This window comes from Chiloscyllium punctatum, chromosome 22, assembly GCF_047496795.1.
Source record: "Chiloscyllium punctatum isolate Juve2018m chromosome 22, sChiPun1.3, whole genome shotgun sequence".
In the NCBI taxonomy this organism is placed as follows: domain Eukaryota; kingdom Metazoa; phylum Chordata; class Chondrichthyes; order Orectolobiformes; family Hemiscylliidae; genus Chiloscyllium; species Chiloscyllium punctatum.
Window position 1 is genome coordinate 18,669,190 of NC_092760.1, and position 22,078 is coordinate 18,691,267.

At 49.6% G+C, this 22,078-nt stretch overlaps 1 protein-coding gene across 1 annotated transcript in view; it reads right to left on the bottom strand.

Moving 5' to 3' along the window:
- Window positions 1-17,690, bottom strand: part of LOC140493435 (complement C1q tumor necrosis factor-related protein 4-like) — a 230,833-nt gene extending 213,143 nt beyond the window's left edge. Inside the window, exon 1 of the mRNA XM_072591871.1 lies at window positions 17,672-17,690. The gene's annotated coding sequence lies outside the window, so the exon portion shown is untranslated. The remainder of the gene's footprint in view (window positions 1-17,671) is intronic.
- Between the last annotated feature and the right edge of the window lie 4,388 nt (window positions 17,691-22,078).

The following is a 22,078-nucleotide window of genomic DNA, read 5'->3' on the forward strand; positions in this document are numbered from 1 at the left end:
AGACTGCACCAGACTCTCTCTCTTCCCCCCCCCATTAAACAGACTGCACCAGACTCTCTCTCTCTCCCCATTAAACAGACTGCACCAGACTCTCTCTCTCTCCCCATTAAACAGACTGCACCAGACTCGCACTCTTCCCCCCCCCCATTAAACAGACTGCACCAGACTCGCACTCTCCCCCCCCCATTAAACAGACTGCACCAGACTCTCTCTCTCCCCCCCCCATTAAACAGACTGCACCAGACTCTCTCTCTCCCCCCCATTAAACAGACTGCACCAGACTCTCTCTCTCTCTCTCTCCCCATTAAACAGACTGCACCAGACTCTCTCTCTCCCCCCCATTAAACAGACTGCACCAGACTCTCTCTCTCTCCCCATTAAACAGACTGCACCAGACTCTCTCTCTCTCCCCATTAAACAGACTGCACCAGACTCTCTCTCTCTCCCCATTAAACAGACTGCACCAGACTCTCTCTCTCTCTCCCCCATTAAACAGACTGCACCAGACTCTCTCTCTCTATCCCCATTAAACAGACTGCACCAGACTCTCTCTCTCCCCCCCCCCAATAAACAGACTGCACCAGACTCTCTCTCTCCCCCCCCAATAAAAAGACTGCACCAGACTCTCTCTCTCCCCCCCCCAATAAACAGACTGCACCAGACTCTCTCTCTCACCCCCCAATAAACAGACTGCACCAGACTCTCTCTCTCTCTCCCCCCAATAAACAGACTGCACCAGACTCTCTCTCTCTCTCTCTCTCTCCCCCCAATAAACAGACTGCACCAGACTCTCCCTCTCTCCCCCCAATAAACAGACTGCACCAGACTCTCCCTCTCTCCCCCCAATAAACAGACTGCACCAGACTCTCTCTCTCTCTCTCTCCCCCCAATAAACAGACTGCACCAGACTCTCTCTCTCTCTCCCCATTAAACAGACTGCACCAGGCTCTCTCTCTCTCTCTGTCCCCATTAAACAGACTGCACCAGACTCTCTCTCTCTCCCTCCCCATTAAACAGACTGCACCAGACTCTCTCTCTCTCCCTATTAAACAGACTGCACCAGACTCTCTCTCTCCCTATTAAACAGACTGCACCAGACTCTCTCTCTCTCCCTATTAAACAGACTGCACCAGACTCTCTCTCTCTCCCTATTAAACAGACTGCACCAGACTCTCTCTCTCTCCCTATTAAACAGACTGCACCAGACTCTCTCTCTCTCCCTATTAAACAGACTGCACCAGACTCTCTCTCTCTCTCTCTCTCTCCCCATTAAACAGACTGCCCCAGACTCTCTCTCTCTCCCCATTAAACAGACTGCACCAGACTCTCTCTCTCTCCCCATTAAACAGACTGCACCAGACTCTCTCTCTCTGTCCCCATTAAACAGACTGCACCAGACTCTCTCTCTCTCTCTCCCCATTAAACAGACTGCCCCAGACTCTCTCTCTCACTCCCCATTAAACAGACTGCACCAGACTCTCTCTCTCTCACTCCCCATTAAACAGACTGCACCAGACTCTCTCTCTCTCTCACTCCCCATTAAACAGACTGCACCAGACTCTCTCTCTCTCTCACTCCCCATTAAACAGACTGCACCAGACTCTCTCTCTCTCTCTCCCCATTAAACAGACTGCACCAGACTCTCTCTCTCTCTCTCACTCCCCATTAAACAGACTGCACCAGACTCTCTCTCTCTCTCACTCCCCATTAAACAGACTGCACCAGACTCTCTCTCTCTCTCTCCCCATTAAACAGACTGCACCAGACTCTCTCTCTCTCTCTCACTCCCCATTAAACAGACTGCACCAGACTCTCTCTCTCTCTCACTCCCCATTAAACAGACTGCACCAGACTCTCTCTCTCTCTCACTCCCCATTAAACAGACTGCACCAGACACTCTCTCTCTCTCTCACTCCCCATTAAACAGACTGCACCAGACTCTCTCTCTCTCACTCCCCATTAAACAGACTGCACCAGACTCTCTCTCTCTCTCTCCCCATTTAACAGACTGCACCAGACTCTCTCTCCCTCTCTCCCCATTAAACAGACTGCCCCAGACTCTCTCTCTCTCTCTCCATTAAACAGACTCTCTCTCTCTCTCTCCCCATTAAACAGACTGCACCAGACTCTCTCTCTGTCCCCATTAAACAGACTGCACCAGACTCTCTCTCTCTCTCTCTCTCTCCCTATTAAACAGACTGACCCAGACTCTCTCTCTCTCCCTATTAAACAGACTGCACCAGACTCTCTCTCTCTCTCTCTCCCCATTAAACAGACTGCACCAGACTCTCTCTCTCTCCCCATTAAACAGACTGCACCAGACTCTCTCTCTCTGTCCCCATTAAACAGACTGCACCAGACTCTCTCTGTCCCCATTAAACAGACTGCACCAGACTCTCTCTCTCTGTCCCCATTAAACAGACTGCACCAGACTCTCTCTCTCTGTCCCCATTAAACAGACTGCACCAGACTCTCTCTCTCTGTCCCCATTAAACAGACTGCACCAGACTCTCTCTCTCTCTCTCCCTATTAAACAGACTGCACCAGACTCTCTCTCTCTCCACATTAAACAGACTGACCCAGACTCTCTCTCTCTCTCTGTCCCCATTAAACAGACTGCACCAGACTCTCTCTCTCTCCCCATTAAACAGACTGCACCAGACTCTCTCTCTCTCTCTCCCCATTAAACAGACTCTCTCTCTCTCTCCCCCCATTAAACAGACTGCACCAGACTCTCTCTCTCTCCACATTAAACAGACTGACCCAGACTCTCTCTCTCTCTGTCCCCATTAAACAGACTGCACCAGACTCTCTCTCTCTCCACATTAAACAGACTGACCCAGACTCTCTCTCTCTCTGTCCCCATTAAACAGACTGCACCAGACTCTCTCTCTCTCCCCATTAAACAGACTGCACCAGACTCTCTCTCTCTCTCTCCCCATTAAACAGACTCTCTCTCTCCGCCCCCCCATTAAACAGACTGCACCAGACTCTCTCTCTCTGTCCGCATTAAACAGACTGCACCAGACTCTCTCTCTCCCCCCCCATTAAACAGACTGCACCAGACTCTCTCTCTCTCTCTCCCCCCCCATTAAACAGACTGCACCAGACTCTCTCTCCCCCCCCTCATTAAACAGACTGCACCAGACTCTCTCTCTCTCCCCATTAAACAGACTGCACCAGACTCGCTCTCTCTCCCCCCCCCCATTAAACAGACTGCACCAGACTCTCTCTCTCTCCCCATTAAACAGACTGCACCAGACTCTCTCTCTCTCCCCATTAAACAGACTGCACCAGACTCGCACTCTCCCCCCCCCCATTAAACAGACTGCACCAGACTCGCACTCTCCCCCCCCCATTAAACAGACTGCACCAGACTCTCTCTCTCCCCCCCCCATTAAACAGACTGCACCAGACTCTCTCTCTCCCCCCCATTAGACAGACTGCACCAGACTCTCTCTCTCTCTCTCCCCATTAAACAGACTGCACCAGACTCTCTCTCTCCCCCCCCATTAAACAGACTGCACCAGACTCTCTCTCTCTCCCCATTAAACAGACTGCACCAGACTCTCTCTCTCTCCCCATTAAACAGACTGCACCAGACTCTCTCTCCCCATTAAACAGACTGCACCAGACTCTCTCTCTCCCCCCCCATTAAACAGACTGCACCAGACTCTCTCTCTCCCCATTAAACAGACTGCACCAGACTCTCTCTCTCTCTCCCCCATTAAACAGACTGCACCAGACTCTCTCTCTCTATCCCCATTAAACAGACTGCACCAGACTCTCTCTCTCCCCCCCCCAATAAACAGACTGCACCAGACTCTCTCTCTCCCCCCCCCAATAAACAGACTGCACCAGACTCTCTCTCTCCCCCCCCAATAAAAAGACTGCACCAGACTCTCTCTCTCCCCCCCAATAAACAGACTGCACCAGACTCTCTCTCTCTCCCCCCAATAAACAGACTGCACCAGACTCTCTCTCTCTCCCCATTAAACAGACTGCACCAGACTCTCTCTCTCCCCATTAAACAGACTCTCTCTCTCCCCCCCCCATTAAACAGACTGCACCAGACTCTCTCTCTCTGTCCGCATTAAACAGACTGCACCAGACTCTCTCTCTCCCCCCCCATTAAACAGACTGCACCAGACTCTCTCTCTCTCTCCCCCCCCCATTAAACAGACTGCACCAGACTCTCTCTCTCTCTCCCCATTAAACAGACTGCACCAGACTCTCTCTCTCCCCCCCCATTAAACAGACTGCACCAGACTCTCTCTCTCCCCATTAAACAGACTGCACCAGACTCTCTCTCTCTCTCCCCCATTAAACAGACTGCACCAGACTCTCTCTCTCTAACCCCATTAAACAGACTGCACCAGACTCTCTCTCTCCCCCCCCCAATAAACAGACTGCACCAGACTCTCTCTCTCCCCCCCCAATAAAAAGACTGCACCAGACTCTCTCTCTCCCCCCCCAATAAACAGACTGCACCAGACTCTCTCTCTCTCCCCCCAATAAACAGACTGCACCAGACTCTCTCTCTCTCCCCCCAATAAACAGACTGCACCAGACTCTCTCTCTCTCTCTCCCCCCAATAAACAGACTGCACCAGACTCTCCCTCTCTCCCCCCAATAAACAGACTGCACCAGACTCTCCCTCTCTCCCCCCAATAAACAGACTGCACCAGACTCTCTCTCTCTCTCTCTCCCCCCAATAAACAGACTGCACCAGACTCTCTCTCTCTCCCCCCATTAAACAGACTGCACCAGGCTCTCTCTCTCTCTCTGTCCCCATTAAACAGACTGCACCAGACTCTCTCTCTCTCCCTCCCCATTAAACAGACTGCACCAGACTCTCTCTCTCTCCCTATTAAACAGACTGCACCAGACTCTCTCTCTCCCTATTAAACAGACTGCACCAGACTCTCTCTCTCTCCCTATTAAACAGACTGCACCAGACTCTCTCTCTCTCCCTATTAAACAGACTGCACCAGACTCTCTCTCTCTCTCTCTCTCCCCATTAAACAGACTGCCCCAGACTCTCTCTCTCTCCCCATTAAACAGACTGCACCAGACTCTCTCTCTCTCCCCATTAAACAGACTGCACCAGACTCTCTCTCTCTGTCCCCATTAAACAGACTGCCCCAGACTCTCTCTCTCTCTCCCCATTAAACAGACTGCCCCAGACTCTCTCTCTCTCTCCCCATTAAACAGACTGCACCAGACTCTCTCTCTCTCTCCCTATTAAACAGACTGCACCAGACTCTCTCTCTCTCTCCCCATTAAACAGACTGCACCAGACTCTCTCTCTCTGTCCCCATTAAACAGACTGCACCAGACTCTCTCTCTTCCCCCCCCCCATTAAACAGACTGCACCAGACTCTCTCTCTCTCCCCCATTAAACAGACTGCACCAGACTCTCTCTCTCTCTCCCCCCCCCATTAAACAGACTGCACCAGACTCTCTCTCTTCCCCCCCCCATTAAACAGACTGCACCAGACTCTCTCTCTCTCCCCATTAAACAGACTGCACCAGACTCTCTCTCTCTCTCCCCATTAAACAGACTGCACCAGACTCTCTCTCTTCCCCCCCCCCATTAAACAGACTGCACCAGACTCTCTCTCTTCCCCCCCATTAAACAGACTGCACCAGACTCTCTCTCTCCCTCTCCCCCCATTAACAGACTGCACCAGACACTCTCTCTCTCTGTCCCCATTAAACAGACTGCACCAGACTCTCTCTCTCTCTCCCCATTAAACAGACTGCACCAGACTCTCTCTCTCTCCCCATTAAACAGACTGCACCAGACTCTCTCTCTTCCCCCCCCCATTAAACAGACTGCACCAGACTCTCTCTCTTCCCCCCCATTAAACAGACTGCACCAGACTCTCTCTCTCTCTCTCCCCCCATTAACAGACTGCACCAGACACTCTCTCTCTCTGTCCCCATTAAACAGACTGCACCAGACTCACTCTCTCTCTCTCTCTCTGTCCCCATTAAACAGACTGCACCAGACTCTCTCTCTCTGTCCCCATTAAACAGACTGCACCAGACACTCTCTCTCTGTCCCCATTAAACAGACTGCACCAGACTCTCTCTCTCTCCATTAAACAGACTGCACCAGACTCTCTCTCTCTCTCCCCATTAAACAGACTGCACCAGACTCTCTCTCTCTGTCCCCATTAAACAGACTGCACCAGACTCTCTCTCTCTCTCTCCCCATTAAACAGACTGCACCAGACTCTCTCTCCCCCCCCCCCATTAAACAGACTCTCTCTCTCTCCCCATTAAACAGACTCTCTCTCTCTCTCTCTCTCTCTCCCCCCATTAAACAGACTGCACCAGACTCTCTCTCTCTCCCCATTAAACAGACTGCACCAGACTCTCTCTCCCCCCCCCATTAAACAGACTGCACCAGACTCTCTCTCCCCCCCCCATTAAACAGACTGCACCAGACTCTCTCTCTCTCTCTCTCCCCCCATTAAACAGACTGCACCAGACTCTCTCTCCCCATTAAACAGACTGCACCAGACTCTCTCTCCCCCCCGCCATTAAACAGACTCTCTCTCTCTCTCCCCCCATTAAACAGACTGCACCAGACTCTCTCTCCCCCCCCATTAAACAGACTGCACCAGACTCTCTCTCTCTCCCCCCCCATTAAACAGACTGCACCAGACTCTCTCTCTCTCCCCCCCCATTAAACAGACTGCACCAGACTCTCTCTCTCTCTCTCTCCCCATTAAACAGACTGCACCAGACTCTCTCTCTCTCTCTCTCCCCATTAAACAGACTGCACCAGACTCTCTCTCCCCATTAAACAGACTGCACCAGACTCTCTCTCCCCATTAAACAGACTGCACCAGACTGTCTCTCTCTGTCGCCATTAAACAGACTGCACCAGACTCTCTCTCTCTCCCCATTAAACAGACTGCACCAGACTCTCTCTGTCCCCATTAAACAGACTGCACCAGACTCTCTCTCCCCCCCCATTAAACAGACTGCACCAGACTCTCTCTCTCCCCCCATTAAACAGACTGCACCAGACTCTCTCTCTCTCCATTAAACAGACTGCACCAGACTCTCTCTCTCTCCCCATTAAACAGACTGCCCCAGACTCTCTCTCTCTCTCCCCATTAAACAGACTGCCCCAGACTCTCTCTCTCTCTCCCCATTAAACAGACTGCCCCAGACTCTCTCTCTCTGTCCCCATTAAACAGATTGCCCCAGACTCTCTCTCTCTCTCTCTCTCTCTGTCCCCAATAAACAGACTGCCCCAGACTCTCTCTCTCCCCATTAAACAGACTGCCCCAGACACACTCTCTCTCTGTCCCCAATAAAGACTGCACCAGACTGTCTCTCTCTGTCCCCATTAAACAGACTGCACCAGACTCTCTCTCTCCCCCCCCCATTAAACAGACTGCACCAGACTCTCTCTCTCCCCCCCCATTAAACAGACTGCACCAGACTCTCTCTCTCCCCCCCCCATTAAACAGACTGCACCAGACTCTCTCTCCCCCCCCCATTAAACAGACTGCACCAGACTCTCTCTCTCTCCCCATTAAACAGACTGCACCAGACTCTCTCTCTCTCCCCATTAAACAGACTGCACCAGACTCTCTCTCTCTCTCTCCCCATTAAACAGACTGCACCAGACTCTCTCTCTCTCCCCATTAAACAGACTGCACCAGACTCTCTCTCTCTCCCCATTAAACAGACTGCACCAGACTCTCTCTCTCTCCCCATTAAACAGACTGCACCAGACTCTCTCCCCATTAAACAGACTGCACCAGACTCTCTCTCTCTCTCTCCCCATTAAACAGACTGCACCAGACTCTCTCTCTCTCCCCATTAAACAGACTGCACCAGACTCTCTCTCTCTCCCCATTAAACAGACTGCACCAGACTCTCTCTCTCTCTCCCCATTAAACAGACTGCACCAGACTCTCTCTCTCTCTCCCCATTAAACAGACTGCACCAGACTCTCTCCCCATTAAACAGACTGCACCAGACTCTCTCTCTCTCCCCATTAAACAGACTGCACCAGACTCTCTCTCTCTCCCCATTAAACAGACTGCACCAGACTCTCTCTCTCTCCCCATTAAACAGACTGCACCAGACTCTCTCCCCATTAAACAGACTGCACCAGACTCTCTCTCTCTCTCTCTCCCCATTAAACAGACTGCACCAGACTCTCTCTGTCCCTCCCCATTAAACAGACTGCCCCAGACTCTCTCTCTCTCTCTCTCCCCCCATTAAACAGACTGACCCAGACTCTCTCTCTCCCCCCCCATTAAACAGACTGCACCAGACTCTCTCTCTCTCTCTCTCCCCATTAAACAGACTGCCCCGACTCTCTCTCTCTCTCCCCATTAAACAGACTGCACCAGACTCTCTCTCTCTCTCTCTCCCCATTAAACAGACTGCACCAGACTCTCTCTCTCTCTCTCTCTCTCCCCACTAAACAGACTGCACCAGACTCTCTCTCTCTCTCTGTCCCCATTAAACAGACTGCACCAGACTCTCTCTCTCTCTCTCTCCCCATTAAACAGACTGCACCAGACTCTCTCTCTCTCCCCATTAAACAGACTGCCCCAGACTCTCTCTCCCCCCCCCCCCATTAAACAGACTGCCCCAGACTCTCTCTCCCCCCCCCCATTAAACAGACTGCCCCAGACTCTCTCTCCCCCCCCCCATTAAACAGACTGCCCCAGACTCTCTCTCCCCCCCCCATTAAACAGACTGCACCAGACTGTCTCTCTCTGTCGCCATTAAACAGACTGCACCAGACTCTCTCTCTCTCTCTCCCCAATAAACAGACTGCACCAGACTCTCTCTCTCTCACTCCCCATTAAACAGACTGCACCAGACTCTCTCTCTCTCCCCATTAAACAGACTGCCCCAGACTCTCTCTCCCCCCCCCCCATTAAACAGACTGCACCAGACTCTCTCTCTCTCTCTCCCCATTAAACAGACTGCACCAGACTCTCTCTCTCTCTCTCTCTCTCTCCCCATTAAACAGACTGCCCCAGACTCTCTCTCTCTCTCTCTCTCTCCCCAATAAACAGACTACACCAGACTCTCTCTCTCTGTCCCCATTAAACAGACTGCACCAGACTCTCTCTCTCTCTCTCCCCATTAAACAGACTCTATTGCTGGCACAGGTCATATTCATGAATGTTGGTGGTGCTGGGACATAGTCTGCCAGGTATGATGCTGTGAGTATGACGACGTCAGGCTGTTACTTGACTCGTCTGTGTGGCAGCTCTCCCAATTTGAGACAGGAAGACATTGCAGGATCCACAGGGCGGCTGTGGTTTCCACTGCCTTTGGGAGCACTAAGTGATCTGTCCTTGTCTGAGTTTCTCTGGGGATGGTTCTGCCTGAGTAGTTTGCTGTGCCATTTCTGGGGAAGTTACGGGTCGGTAATATTGCTGTGGGTCTGGCGTTATCCCATAATCAAACAACAGTCCCACAGGCCATCGCCCTGTCCCTCTCTGTTGCATCATGTATCCTTCAGCACACTGTCCAGACCTGACTGCTTTCACAACAGTGAGTACATTGGTGGTGTTAAAGCTGAACAATGTTGTCTTTGTGAATGTCGAGTTATGGCAATGAGACTCCATGACGAGGTATTGGAGTGCTCAATTGCTTCAGACAATGCGTTGATGTTGTCTCATGTTGAGGTGAAGGGTTTGCCTCCCCTGGTCAGATACTTTCCGTCGTCAGCATGCCCTGTCGGACATTTTGCATTCAATGGGACATTGGCTTTCTAATGCTGCTTGAACAATCTTCTCCACTTTGCTGTTGGACTGTTTGTTCAGAGTTGGACTCACTTTTTATTGTAGAACCTCTTTTCTCCTGTTTATTCCTCTTTTTCTCCTCTTTTTTTTCTCCTCTTTTTCTCCTCTTTTTCTCCTCTTTTTCTCCTCTTTTTCTCCCTCAGTGTCTGAGTTACCCTAAGATACCAATGGCAACGTGTACATTCCCACAGCACCATTTGGATGACGGTGTTTTATGAAACTATCGACAGGCTCTCCTGACAGCGGATATCTGCGATTGAAGTGTTAGCAAAGTCAATTATTAGTCAAAAGCTGTTGAGTTAATCCAATCTAATCTATTCTTCATTGATGTGTTGTCAGTGTAACTCATGATGTAATGTTGACCCCACTGCTGGAGTAGAGAAATGTGTGGACATGTTCGGTGTCTATTTGGTATTTGTTCCTGAAGCTGTTCCCAACTTTAGGAATTGGGCTTTCTACATCTGCCAATACACCGATCAACTGGGTCTGATGGGAGAAAGATTGGTCCTCACCAATGATCAATTGTTGATCATTTTCCTGATTTTGAAGGTTCTTTTTGGGATTTTGAGCTCCTTTTATTTCATCTATTTTGGTGCCTTGTTATGCTCTTAATGGCCCAAAAGTTGGTGAGTCGTTATTCTGAAGATATTGAAGTTTTTGTTGTTTTAAATGCTGCCTTCAAAGTAAAGCTGGCTTTTCCCCTTTACCAATATGGTGTCTTCGTGGACACAAATGAAAATATTCCTTTGCCAAGATGGCTGAAGGATAGCTCAAAGATCTGTGGGTAGAACTTCCTTAAGATATCTTCATAGTCAAAAGTGCAGCTCTGGAAAAGCACAGCTGGTCAGGTAGCTTCCGAGGAACAGGAGAATCGACGGTTCAGACACAACCTATTTTACACTCTAGTCTCTATCGAATCATGGGTTTGAATCTCACAACTACCAAAGTCACAGATGATATATGTCAAGCATCACTTATGGTGGAGCGAGGCAACTTCAAGCTTGTGATGTTCACTTTTATGGGCAGCACAGTGGCTCAGTGGTTAGCACTGCTGCCTCCCAGCACCAGGGAACTGGGTTCGATTCCAGCCTCAGGCCACTGACTGTGTGGAGTTTGCACCTTCTCTCCCTGTCTGCGTGGGTTTCCTCCCACAGTCCAAAGATGTGCAGGTTAGGGTGGATTGGCCAGGCTAAGTTGCCCATAATGTTCAGGGATGTGTAGGTTAGATGCATTAGTTAGGGGTAAATGTAGGGGAATGGGTCTGGGTGGGATACTCTTTGGAGGGTCGGTGTGGACTTGTTGAGCCAAAGGGCCTGTTTCCAAACTGTAGGAATTCAATGATTCTAATAGGGTCAAAAGAATCATTGAATCTTATCAAATGACATGCCAATAATTTGATGTCCAAGATAGTTTTCCATCAATCTTTGGATTTACCTTTCAAACTACCAGTGCAATAAAGATTTCATTAGCTTTCATTGGTACTTTAAAATGCATTCGCAACTGTTGCTCCTGAACCCGTATTCGATGAAGTAACTCATTGTTTTTGACTCTTATGTTGGGTCAATCATTCAGCATTTTGTTAATACACTGTGACAAGTCTTAACTGAACCTGTCAGCCCAAGTTTCTGATCCCTTCCCTTTCGAGATTGTCTCTGCATTGGGTGTCTCATAATCAGCCTCTTTTGGAGGTAACCAGTTGGGATTTCACCCCTTAGCTGTTAATGGCCTTTTTCCAATCTCTGTTCTGTTTTTTATAAGGCCCGTTTCCCCGGTTACTGACTGTAAAGGGATTTTTGAGAGTCAATTTTCTGATGGGTTTTCTTCAGAAGTTTTCTGTTCAGAGGTAATTCTTTCAGGAGAGCAGAACTGCATATAGAACTGTGTCCTATCTCGAGCTGGTCGGGCAGGTAGGCCTGGGTTTTCCAGAGGTCAGAGTGGCCATTGAGTGGTAATCTCACTGGAGCCCTGGTGAATTTGAGCGGTGTATGTTAGAGCTAATACACACTGCTGTTCCTGATCGTTGGTGGTGGAGGGAGTGAATTCTTGTGGATGTGGGGGCTGCTCTGTCCTGGATGGTGTCAAGCTTCATGAGGGCTGTTGGAGCTGCACCCGTCCAGGGAAGTGAAGAGTATTCCATCACTGACTTATGCTTTTTGGATGTTGGACAGGTTTTGGGGGAGTCAGCAGGTGAGTTATTTGCTCTGACTGGCTGTTGTAGGCACAGTGTGAATTTAGTGAATCCGGTTGAGTTTCTGGTCAATGGTAACCCCCAGGGGTTAGGGGGAATTCAGTTGGGGGAATTCAGTGATGGTAACACCATTGCATGTCAAGGGGGGATGTTTAGAATCTCCCTAGTTTGAGATGGTGCATTGTGGTGTAAGTGGTACTTACAAACCCAAATCTGGATATTGTCGGCATTAAGGATTGTGTTGGGATTATTCCGAGAGGAGTGGTGCCGCACATCAGCAAACGTCCTCCATTTCCGACCTTTATGATGGAGGGAAGGGTCATTGATGGAGCAGCTGAAGGTGGTTGGGCCTAGGACACTACCCTGAGGCCCTCCTGCAGAGATGTCCTGGATCTGAGGTGACAGACCTCCAACAACCACAGTGGTCTTCCTATGTGTCCGGTAACACTCCACTCACTCCCCCCCCAAGTGCTCACCTTCCACTGGCTCCTTCATTGATTCCTTCTGCTTCCATCTCACCCACATCGATGGGGAGTGGACAGCAAAGAAGCGGGCTGGGGGGTTTCCCAACCTCGCCACGCAGGGAGGAACCGCGCGCACAAGCAGCAGTTTGAGAGCTGCACTCTGTTCATTCGAACAGCAGCTCATTTCCTGCACTTCTAACCATCCACTGCAGTTTTCACACTCCCCACACACTCGATTTTGAGAAGGACTAGGTTGCTAGGATACGGTGCAGAGTTCCTCATTCTCGAAGGCAGGCCCCGGTTCCTCTGCTCATTCATTTCACCAAAAAAAAGGACAATCTATTTTGTGCTTCTTGCTGTCACAGTATCCCATTTCCTCACCATCCTGCACTACACCACCTGCTCTCAACAAGCCCTGCATTAATTCCTTTCAGATCGGAAATGACTACCTCTGAGATTTATACAAGAAATAATTACATAAAGGCTGAGCTACTGAAGCCCTTCTTTGTACTTTTTAATCCTCAACCCCACACGTTATCTTTTAGAATTTTTCTTCATTATCTCATCTGCAGACTGTGGTTTTCTCTAAAGGACTAAAAAGTTCTTTCAACCCCAATTAGCTGTCGTGCTAATTTAAGGGTTATGGCGCTTTTAATAGCTGGATAGGCGAATATGAAACAAGATGACCAACAACCACTTTTGGTCCAGCAAAAGTCTGATATGTAAAGTGTTTGCTATCTGTAACTTGTAGTCTGAGCAGTTAAATACACCTGCATGAGATTTTCAATTCCAGTGAAGCGATGTTACACAACCTGTGGGATTTCCCGACAACACAAGATGTTCGACACGGCGATCAGTCCTGGGAAATGACAAGGTCGTGGTGTCAGCTCAAAAACCACAGGAAAAGGTCTCTCTCAAAACCTGGAGTCATGCATTTACACCAGGACCTCTATTTTAAAAAGAAATCGACCGGAACAGTGCATGGTTGATTTGCGAGTCTGTTCAGGCTCAGAGTTGGCTCCAAATCGGGATGCAAAAATCACGTAAGACACAACAAAGGGAAGCTCCAGCAGTCGTTGACACGAGCACAAGGCAATATTTGAAAACAAGTGAACAATTACCGAGCAGCTGCATTGCTGAATAACCACGCTGAGTAACCCTGTGGTAACAAGGTGACTATTAATCCCACTGACATTGACAGCACCAGCAACATCGGAAAGGATAATCACCAGTTCCCAAGCCTGAATTGGAAGGCCACAAATGTCCTTCCTGAACTGAGTCTCTGTCAATAATGGCTGGAGCTTAACATTTTTCGATTTAGCTTTTGCTGAAGGAGATGACAAGGTGCTGAAAATAAAGACAGCTGTCGGAAACCAGAGGTTTCACAGAGGTTTCACATTTAAGGCCTGTGCTAAGAGAACGAGAGCGATGTTGCCAAGCGATGGAGAAGGCTGAAGGCTCAGCGCGTGTGTAAAAGGAAAGTTAAGAATTCATCATCTCACCGACCGCCTTCCGACACTCGCACACCCCTTCCCCCCTCGAACTCGCCCTCTACCCCTTCCCCACCCCCTCAGCTCCCACTCTCATTCTCCTGCCTCTCCCTGACAACCTCCACCCCACTCTCCCACTCACACCCCTCCCCCTACCCTCTCTTCCCCATCCCCCCACTCTCGTCCCCCACCCACCTCCTTCCCCCCCCCCTTCTCTTGCCCCATTCCCCACTCTCTTCCATCCCTCCCCCCACTCTCCCCATTCCCCTCCCCCCACGCTTCTCCCCCCACAGGCCCTCCAATCCCTCTCCCCACTCTCTCCCCTCACTCCCCCCCCCCACCCCTCTCCCACCTCCTCCTCCCCCATACTCTCCAACCCCCACTCTCTCCTCATCCCTACCGCCTACATTCCTCCAGCTTGCCCATCCAGACTCCCCCCACCTCCCTTACCCCCAATCTGACTCCCTCCACCACCTCTGTCCCCTCCTCTCATTGTTCTGGCCTGATACTAACCCATCACACCATGGTCTGTCTATTCCTTGTGGGAAAAACAATGACTGCAGATGCTGGATACCAGGTTCTGGATTAGTGGTGCTGGAAGAGCACAGCAGTTCAGGCAGCATCCGAGGAGCTTCGAAATCGACGTTTCGGGCAAAAGCGCATCATCAGGAATAAAGGCAGTGAGCCTGAAGCGTGGAGAGATAAGCTCGAGGGTGGGGGTGGGGAGAAAGTAGCGTAGAGTACAATGGGTGAGTGGGGGAGGGGATGAAGGTGATAGGTCAAGGAGGAGAGGGTGGAGTGGATAGGTGGAAAAGGAGGTAGGCAGGTAGGACAAGTCCGGACAAGTCATGGGGACATCTATTCCTTGTGCCTGTTATTATTTAAGCCCCTCTCCCCGTCTCACTCTGACTTTATGAGCATCCCCACACTAAGAAGGCCACTCTGCCCTTTGAGCCCACTGCGCCATTCTGTATGACCTGATTACTCCACGTTCCTCCCTCCACTCAATGACCTTTCCCCCCCCCCCCTTGCTCATCAAAACCCATTGCCCCTGGCTTCTCATGGAGAGCCTTACACAGACAGTCAAACCCTCTGGGTCTCCTCACCTTGGTCTGAGATGGATGACCCTGGACTTTGACACCGTGATCCCCATGTTCCACAAGAGGGACCATTCTCTCCACATCCCCCAGGGTAAACACCTTGAAGGATCTTAGGCAACTCAATCAAGTCACCTCCTACCTGCATAGCCTGTCCAACCCGCCCCCCGAAAACAACCCAGCTCAGTCCACGTTTTAGTTTGATAAACCACCTCCAAGACTTATCGAAGCTCTCATCCTGCCTTAACTAATGAGACTAGACTGCTCACAGTACTCCAGACTTAACTCGTTTGATTTTCTGTTTGGAGTTGGTGTATCTCGCTCGTTTCTGTGTGCAGGGGTTAGAGTTTGCTGAGAGATACGGGAGGTTACTTGTCTGCTCCCATTTACAGTCCTGGGAACAGATGAACTTTACTAAAGACCAGAGGTGGATTAACGGAGGCTAACTAACTGAACAGCCTGGTAACCAACCCATACAGGGCAGGGCATGGTGACTTGGGATGGGAGATTTGACTCACAGTGAGACCGATCTCTTTTCTCCCTCTGTGGACTCACTGCTTAATTGTCTCCCCCTCTGTAGTTACTGTCTATCACTGCAGGCCAATACCACGAAGGAGCAGGATAGATGAGGGACTGGACCGAACTGTCAGTGTGTCGTGTAAGGGTGGGGTGGTGTTACTAATTGGAATGAAAAGGCTTGCTTGCCTGTAGGAGTTCAGCTGTAATAAAGAACTCCATATGATTGAGGTGAAGCTCAAAGAGATGTTGCTTCAACAGCACAGCAATTGTTTGGAGACATTGAGCTGTTTGTTCAATAGGAATAGGGTGTGCCTGGCTGGATATCTGGGAGATTCCCTGTGAAATAATTCCCAGAATCCAGCAGGATGTCTGAAAGCAGACTCCAACACCAACTGCCCTCGATAATCCTGGCCACTCCTTCCCCTGAAACACATTATTGCCCTCAGCTGGAAAACCGAGCCACGATGTGGAGGTGTTGGTGTAGGACTGAGGTCAAGAAGGTCAAAGGTCACACGACACCAGCCGATCGTCCAACAGGTTTATTTGGAATCACAAGCTTGCGGAGCGTAGTCCCTTCGTCCTGACATAGTCCCCACCCCCACTCTCCTCATCCCACCCCCCCACAGTCCCCACACCCCCCCCCACAGTCCCCACACCCCCGCCCACAGTCCCCACACCCCCCCCCACAGTCCCCACACCCCCCCCCACAGTCCCCACACCCCCCCCACAGTCCCCACACACCCCCCCCCCCCACAGTCCCCACACCCCCCCCCACAGTCCCCACACCCCCCCACAGTCCCCACACACACCCCCCACAGTCCCCACACCCCCCCCCCACAGTCCCCACACCCCCCCCCACAGTCCCCACACCCCCCCCCACAGTCCCCACACCCCCCCACAGTCCCCACAGTCTCCCCACAGTCCCCCCGCTCCCCACCACTCCCCACACACCCCCCCCCACAGTCCCCCCACTCCTCACACCCACCTAGTCCCCATCCCCACACCCCCCAACAGTCCACAGTCCCCACCCTATAGTCCCTACCCCCACAGTCCACACCCTATAGTCCCTACCCCCACAGTCCACACCCTATAGTCCCTACCCCCACAGTCCTCGCCCTACACTCCCTACTCCCATAGTGCCCATCCCCACAGTCCTGTTCGGAGTCTATCCCATTTAGCATGGTGATCGTGCCATGCTGGGGGTTATCTCAATGTGAAGGCCGGATTTCATCTCCAACAGGACTGTGTGGTGGTCGTTCTTACTGATACTGTCATGGACAGATACACTTGGAGCCAGCAGATTGCACGTTTTCCCTCTTATTGGTCCCCTCACCACCTGCCAAAGACCCAGTCTGACATCTATGCTCTTTACAACCTGACCAGCTCGAACTGCTGCTGAGCCACTCTTGGTGGACATTGAAATCCCCCCGCCAAAGTACACTGTGTGCCCTTGCCACCCTCAGTGCTTCCTCCAAGTGTTATTCAACATGGAGGATTACTGATTCATCAGCTGAGGAAGGACGGTACGTGATAATCCGCAGGAGATTTCCTTGCCCAGGTTTAACCTGAAGGCATGAGATTTCACGGGATCTGGAGTCAATGTTGAGGACTCCCAGGGCAACTCCCTCCTAACTGTATCCCACTGTGTCACCACCTCTGGGTCAGTCTGTCCTGCCAGTGAGACAGGACATATCCAGGGATGGTGAAAGTGGTGTCTGGGACATTTTCTCGAAGGTATGATTCCGTGAGTATGACCACATTGGGCTGTTGCTTCACTCGATTTGAATTTGTGTCTCTCAGCCACTAGCCCAAGTCCTTATTATTACAAGACTAGCAACATAAGGGTGGTTCGGTGGTTAGTCCAGCACCAGGGACCCGGGTTTGATTCTAACCTCGGGTGACTGTCTGTGTGGAGTTTGCACATTCTCCCCGTGTCTGCGTGGGTTTCCTCCGGGTGCTCCGGTTTCCTCCCACAGTCCAAAGATGTGCAGGTTAGGGTGAATTGGCCATGCTAAATTGCCCGTAGTGTTCAGGGATGTGTAGGTTAGCTGCATTAGTCAGGGGTAAAGGTAGAGTAATAGGGTAGGGGGATGGGTCTGGGTGGGATACTCACCGGAGGGTCAGTGTAGAGTTGTTGGGCCAAATGGCCTGCTTCCACATTGTGGGGATTTGATGATTCTGATAACCACGATATGAGCATTCCTGTACAAATATAGTGTCCCAAGCACCCTGATTACCAGCAGAATCGAAGGAATGTGTCTGTTGAAATTACCCTGGAGGGGAGAGAAGGGAACCAGGAGCATGAGGCCCTGGGAAGGGAACGTCTTGTCTTGAACGCTGACATATCATTTATTTAACCTGAAATGATGGACCAGGAGCAATGACAAGCCAGGGAATGCAGTATCATTAAACCAGCAAGATCTGGAAACAAAGACTCAACAGCTTTAGATTTGACTTTTGTCAATGTACGCAAATTGCTGTTGTTGTTCAGTAACCATAGCAACGGCTGAAGTCTGTGGCATTTGGATTGTTAAATGAGCAGGAACGAAAAGACAGTCAGGCAGCAGTGTGGAGGAGCCACACTCTGGGTTCAACTGTTTGTGAGGGGGAGCTGCAGACTGACCATGGTGGGTAAGGTCCAGCCTCTTCTCTGCTTTGTTCCTGAACCCCACGGAAATCCTGCTCCCGTGTGCGGTTTGCTCTGGAAGGTATCCGTTCAGGAAGTGTTCACGGTGAAGCTCCACGTGAGGATCCAACAATGGTTATGAGCAGGCTCCACGAGACAGGGTGACATCAGACAGAGGGGGGGGGGAAAGGTCAAGATCATCCTGAATCCCCAGGCCGTGCGATTCGGACAATCACAGAGTACTGGCTGTGACAGGGACTTTGAAAAGATTTCGAAGGAGGAGTCTAATAGAATGATGAGAAGGATTTTGAGATTTTGTTAGAACTAGAACATTCACAATCTAAATGGGGATTTGAATCAGAAAACTTATTATTAGCTACAGAAGCTTATTTTAAAAATCGTGCAATATACAATCATGAAAGACAAGATGATGTCTATATTGCCTGGGAAGAAGCAGGAAATCTCCATCTTGGCTGTGGAAGGGAGTGGGGGGGGGAAGGGAAACCTGCAGAAGGTGGGAAAGCACCATTTCACATTACAATTCAGCAAAGGAACAGGCCCTTCGGCCCATCAAGTCTGCACCAAATCCTAGGCCTTAGTTAGTCCTGCTACTTATTGCCCATCTGTTTGCCTCCTGGTTGTGTGTCGATCACAAGTTGCTAACGTGCCTGCTCCCACCACCCCCACTGGCAGCGCGTTCCAGGCACCCACCACCCTCTGTGTGCAACATTTTCCCTGCACATACCCCCCCCCCCCACCCTTCCCATCCCCCCCCCCCCCCCCAACCTTCCCCTCTCACCTTGAACCTGTGCTGCTGAGAGGGAGAAAGTCTCTGACTATGCACTCTGTCTATGCCTCTCATAATTTTGCCCCTCAGCCTCTGTTTTTCCAGTGAGAACCATTCGAGTTTATCCAAACTCTCCTCGTACCTAAAACTCTCCAGACCAGGCAACATCCTGGTAAACCCTGTCTACACCTTCTCCAAAGCATCCACAACCTTCTGGGAATGTGATGACCAGTCCTGCACAAAGTATTCCAAATGTTGCCTAACTAAAGCTTTGTACAGCTGTAACAAAGCTTGCCAACGTTTCGATTCGATGTCCCTGCCTATGAAGGCCAGTATGCTGTAGGCCTTCATGACCACCGTATCTATCTGTGTGTCTACTTTCAGGGATCTGTGCACCTGTACGCCCAAATCCCTCTGTGTGTCAATGCATTTATTTGATCTTCCAAAATACATCGCCTTTCAGTTGTGTGAATTAAACTCCATCTGCCATTTCTCCTTCCCAAACTGCAATCTATGCCCCACTGTGTTCTTTGACAATCCTCCTCACTTTCTGCTTATTTTGGTGTCATCCGCAAACCTAACAATCAGACCACCTACATTTTTCCTCCAGGTTAATTTTACATATACATGTTACAAACCATAATGGCACCAGCATTGATCCCTGCAGAACACCAGAGAGGTCAGAGAGACATGCAGAAGCTCTCAGTTATACAGTACAGAGATACGATATCACCAGAAAATAGAATCTGGAAATTACAGCAAGTAAAACACTCCATCATTGACCTAATAGAGGATTTTAAGTTTTATTAGAAGAAAATGCTACAGATTTGCACTAATGCTGCATTTAGAATCCCTAAAGTGTGGAAACAAGCCCTTCAATCCAACAAGTCTCCACCTACCCTCTGAACAGGAACCCACCCAGACCCATTCCCCGACCCAATTATCCCTGGCTAATGCGCATGACCTTCCCATCCCTGAAGACTACGGACAATTGAGCATGGCCAATTCACCTGGCCTGCACGAGGAGACCCACGCAGTGAATGTGCAAACTGCCCACAGAGAGTCGCCGAGGCGGGAATTGAAGCCAGGTCCCTGGTGCTGCGAGGCAGCAGTCCGAACCACTGAGGACATGCAACTCCACTTAAACACTTAGACAGAGGGAATGATTTAACAATGTCTTGAAACAGAGTTTAAAGAGATGGTTCAAAACACAAAAATCATAACAATGGTGATTTAATGCTTACTTTTCTTTTTATTCCTGTTTTTGTATCTAAGTTCTGTACCTAAGATGGCACCGTAAACTTTTCACTGTACTCCTGTACAGGTGACAATAAAGGATATTCTAATCTCGTGCTTCCTGTTTAATCCTTAAAATCCATCAGCATTTAGCAGATACTCCTGAAGTATTTGTAAAAGCTTTTGATTGCTTCTTTCGTCTGCAAACTTGTTGAAAGTTGATGAATTAGCGGGAAGGTTCAATAGCTCAAGGAATTATAGATTCGTGTTATTAATGACTTCCAAACATCTGTGGAAAATACGCATATTGAGTATTGGAATCGGAATTCATCAGAGTTGGAATTCTTGTTGAAATTTTGAGGTATCTTTGTCAGATGCAAGGAAGATTCGGCTTAGGAGAAATTGAAATTGCTCCGGAAGCAGAAATCCGACTGTCCGTAGACAAGTCCTGAGGAGAGAAGGGCAACTTTATCATAGGAGATCATAAGAAGAGTTTGTATAAACTCCAGAGATACACGTAAAAAGCCAACATAATCAGACACTCAGCAGATAGTTACAAATCACACAACACCAGGTTATAGTCCAACTGGTTTAATTGGAAGCACAAAGCTAATGTGATTCCAACTAAACCTGTTGGACTATAACCTGGTGTTGTGTGATTTTTAACTTTGTCCACCCCAGTCCGACACCGGCATCTCCGAATCAACACAGCAGACACTGAGAGTCAGTATCAGTGCTTTGAAACCAGAAGCCCTGTAGGTACAAACAGTGCCCAGCTATGACAAAAGAATGCTTTAAAACTGTAGGGAGCCGTGAGAAGCATATTTGCTTGTAATTCAATTATTGATTATTAACTCTCACCTCGTTTTTCTGCTCACCAGAGAGGAGCTTGACACTGATAATTCTTGACATGAAAGTCAGACTGGGCACCGGGCAATTCCTGCCCGTCCAGCCACCATCTTGGGTTGCAGTCACCAACATCTCAGGGCATATTTCTCTGTACTTAGGTAAACGTGACAGTGAATCAGATCAACCAATCAATGTACACTGACCACATGCCCGAGAGTGTGTCCAGAATGGGGGCCAAATGTTAAAGAGGTGAGCTGTGAGCACAAGGCTGGAGACTGAGGACTGGCAAAGTTGCACAGTAGATAAAGGCCTGAGCAGTGAGAGTCACTGATCCCCTTGGGATCACTGCCTGGAGTGAGAACAGACCTCCTGTCATTTTTTATTGATAGATAGAGGTGGAAACGTTACGTATCATTGTCACAGAGATGGATGTCAGGGTCTTATGTGAAATATTTGGTGCACGTGGGATCCCGAAGGTGGCAGTGTCAGACAGTGCACCCCAGTTTGCGAATGAGCCTGTTCTGAAGAAGAGTCATTGGACTCGAAGCATTCACACACTGTTTCCGTCTCCGTGGAGATGCTGCTAGACTTTACTGAGCTTCCCTGGCATTCTCCGTGTTTGTTTCAACAATCCAGCATCTCCAATACTTCAGGTTCATTCTGGATTTGAACTTGTAATAGACACACAATTACCCACAGTCAAATGGCGAAGATGTGAGGTGCGTCAGTTAAATCCCTTATGAAGAGAAATCCTGACTCTTCTATTGCTTTAAACATCACCAGTTCGCTCCACTGCAGTGTGGCTTATCGGAGTTCTGTAGGAAAGTGACGACTCAATTCCTCATTGTATCAAAGTGGCTGATCCCACAGTTGAGTCCCTGGGATGATACAAATGTTTACGCAAGGTGTTACAATCCCAGCTAGTGGTAATACCAATGCACTAGATCCGATGTGAAATCCTGGCTTGCTAGATCATCAGTTTTATTTTTGTCGTTTGGTTACTAATGGTTTTTTTAAAAATT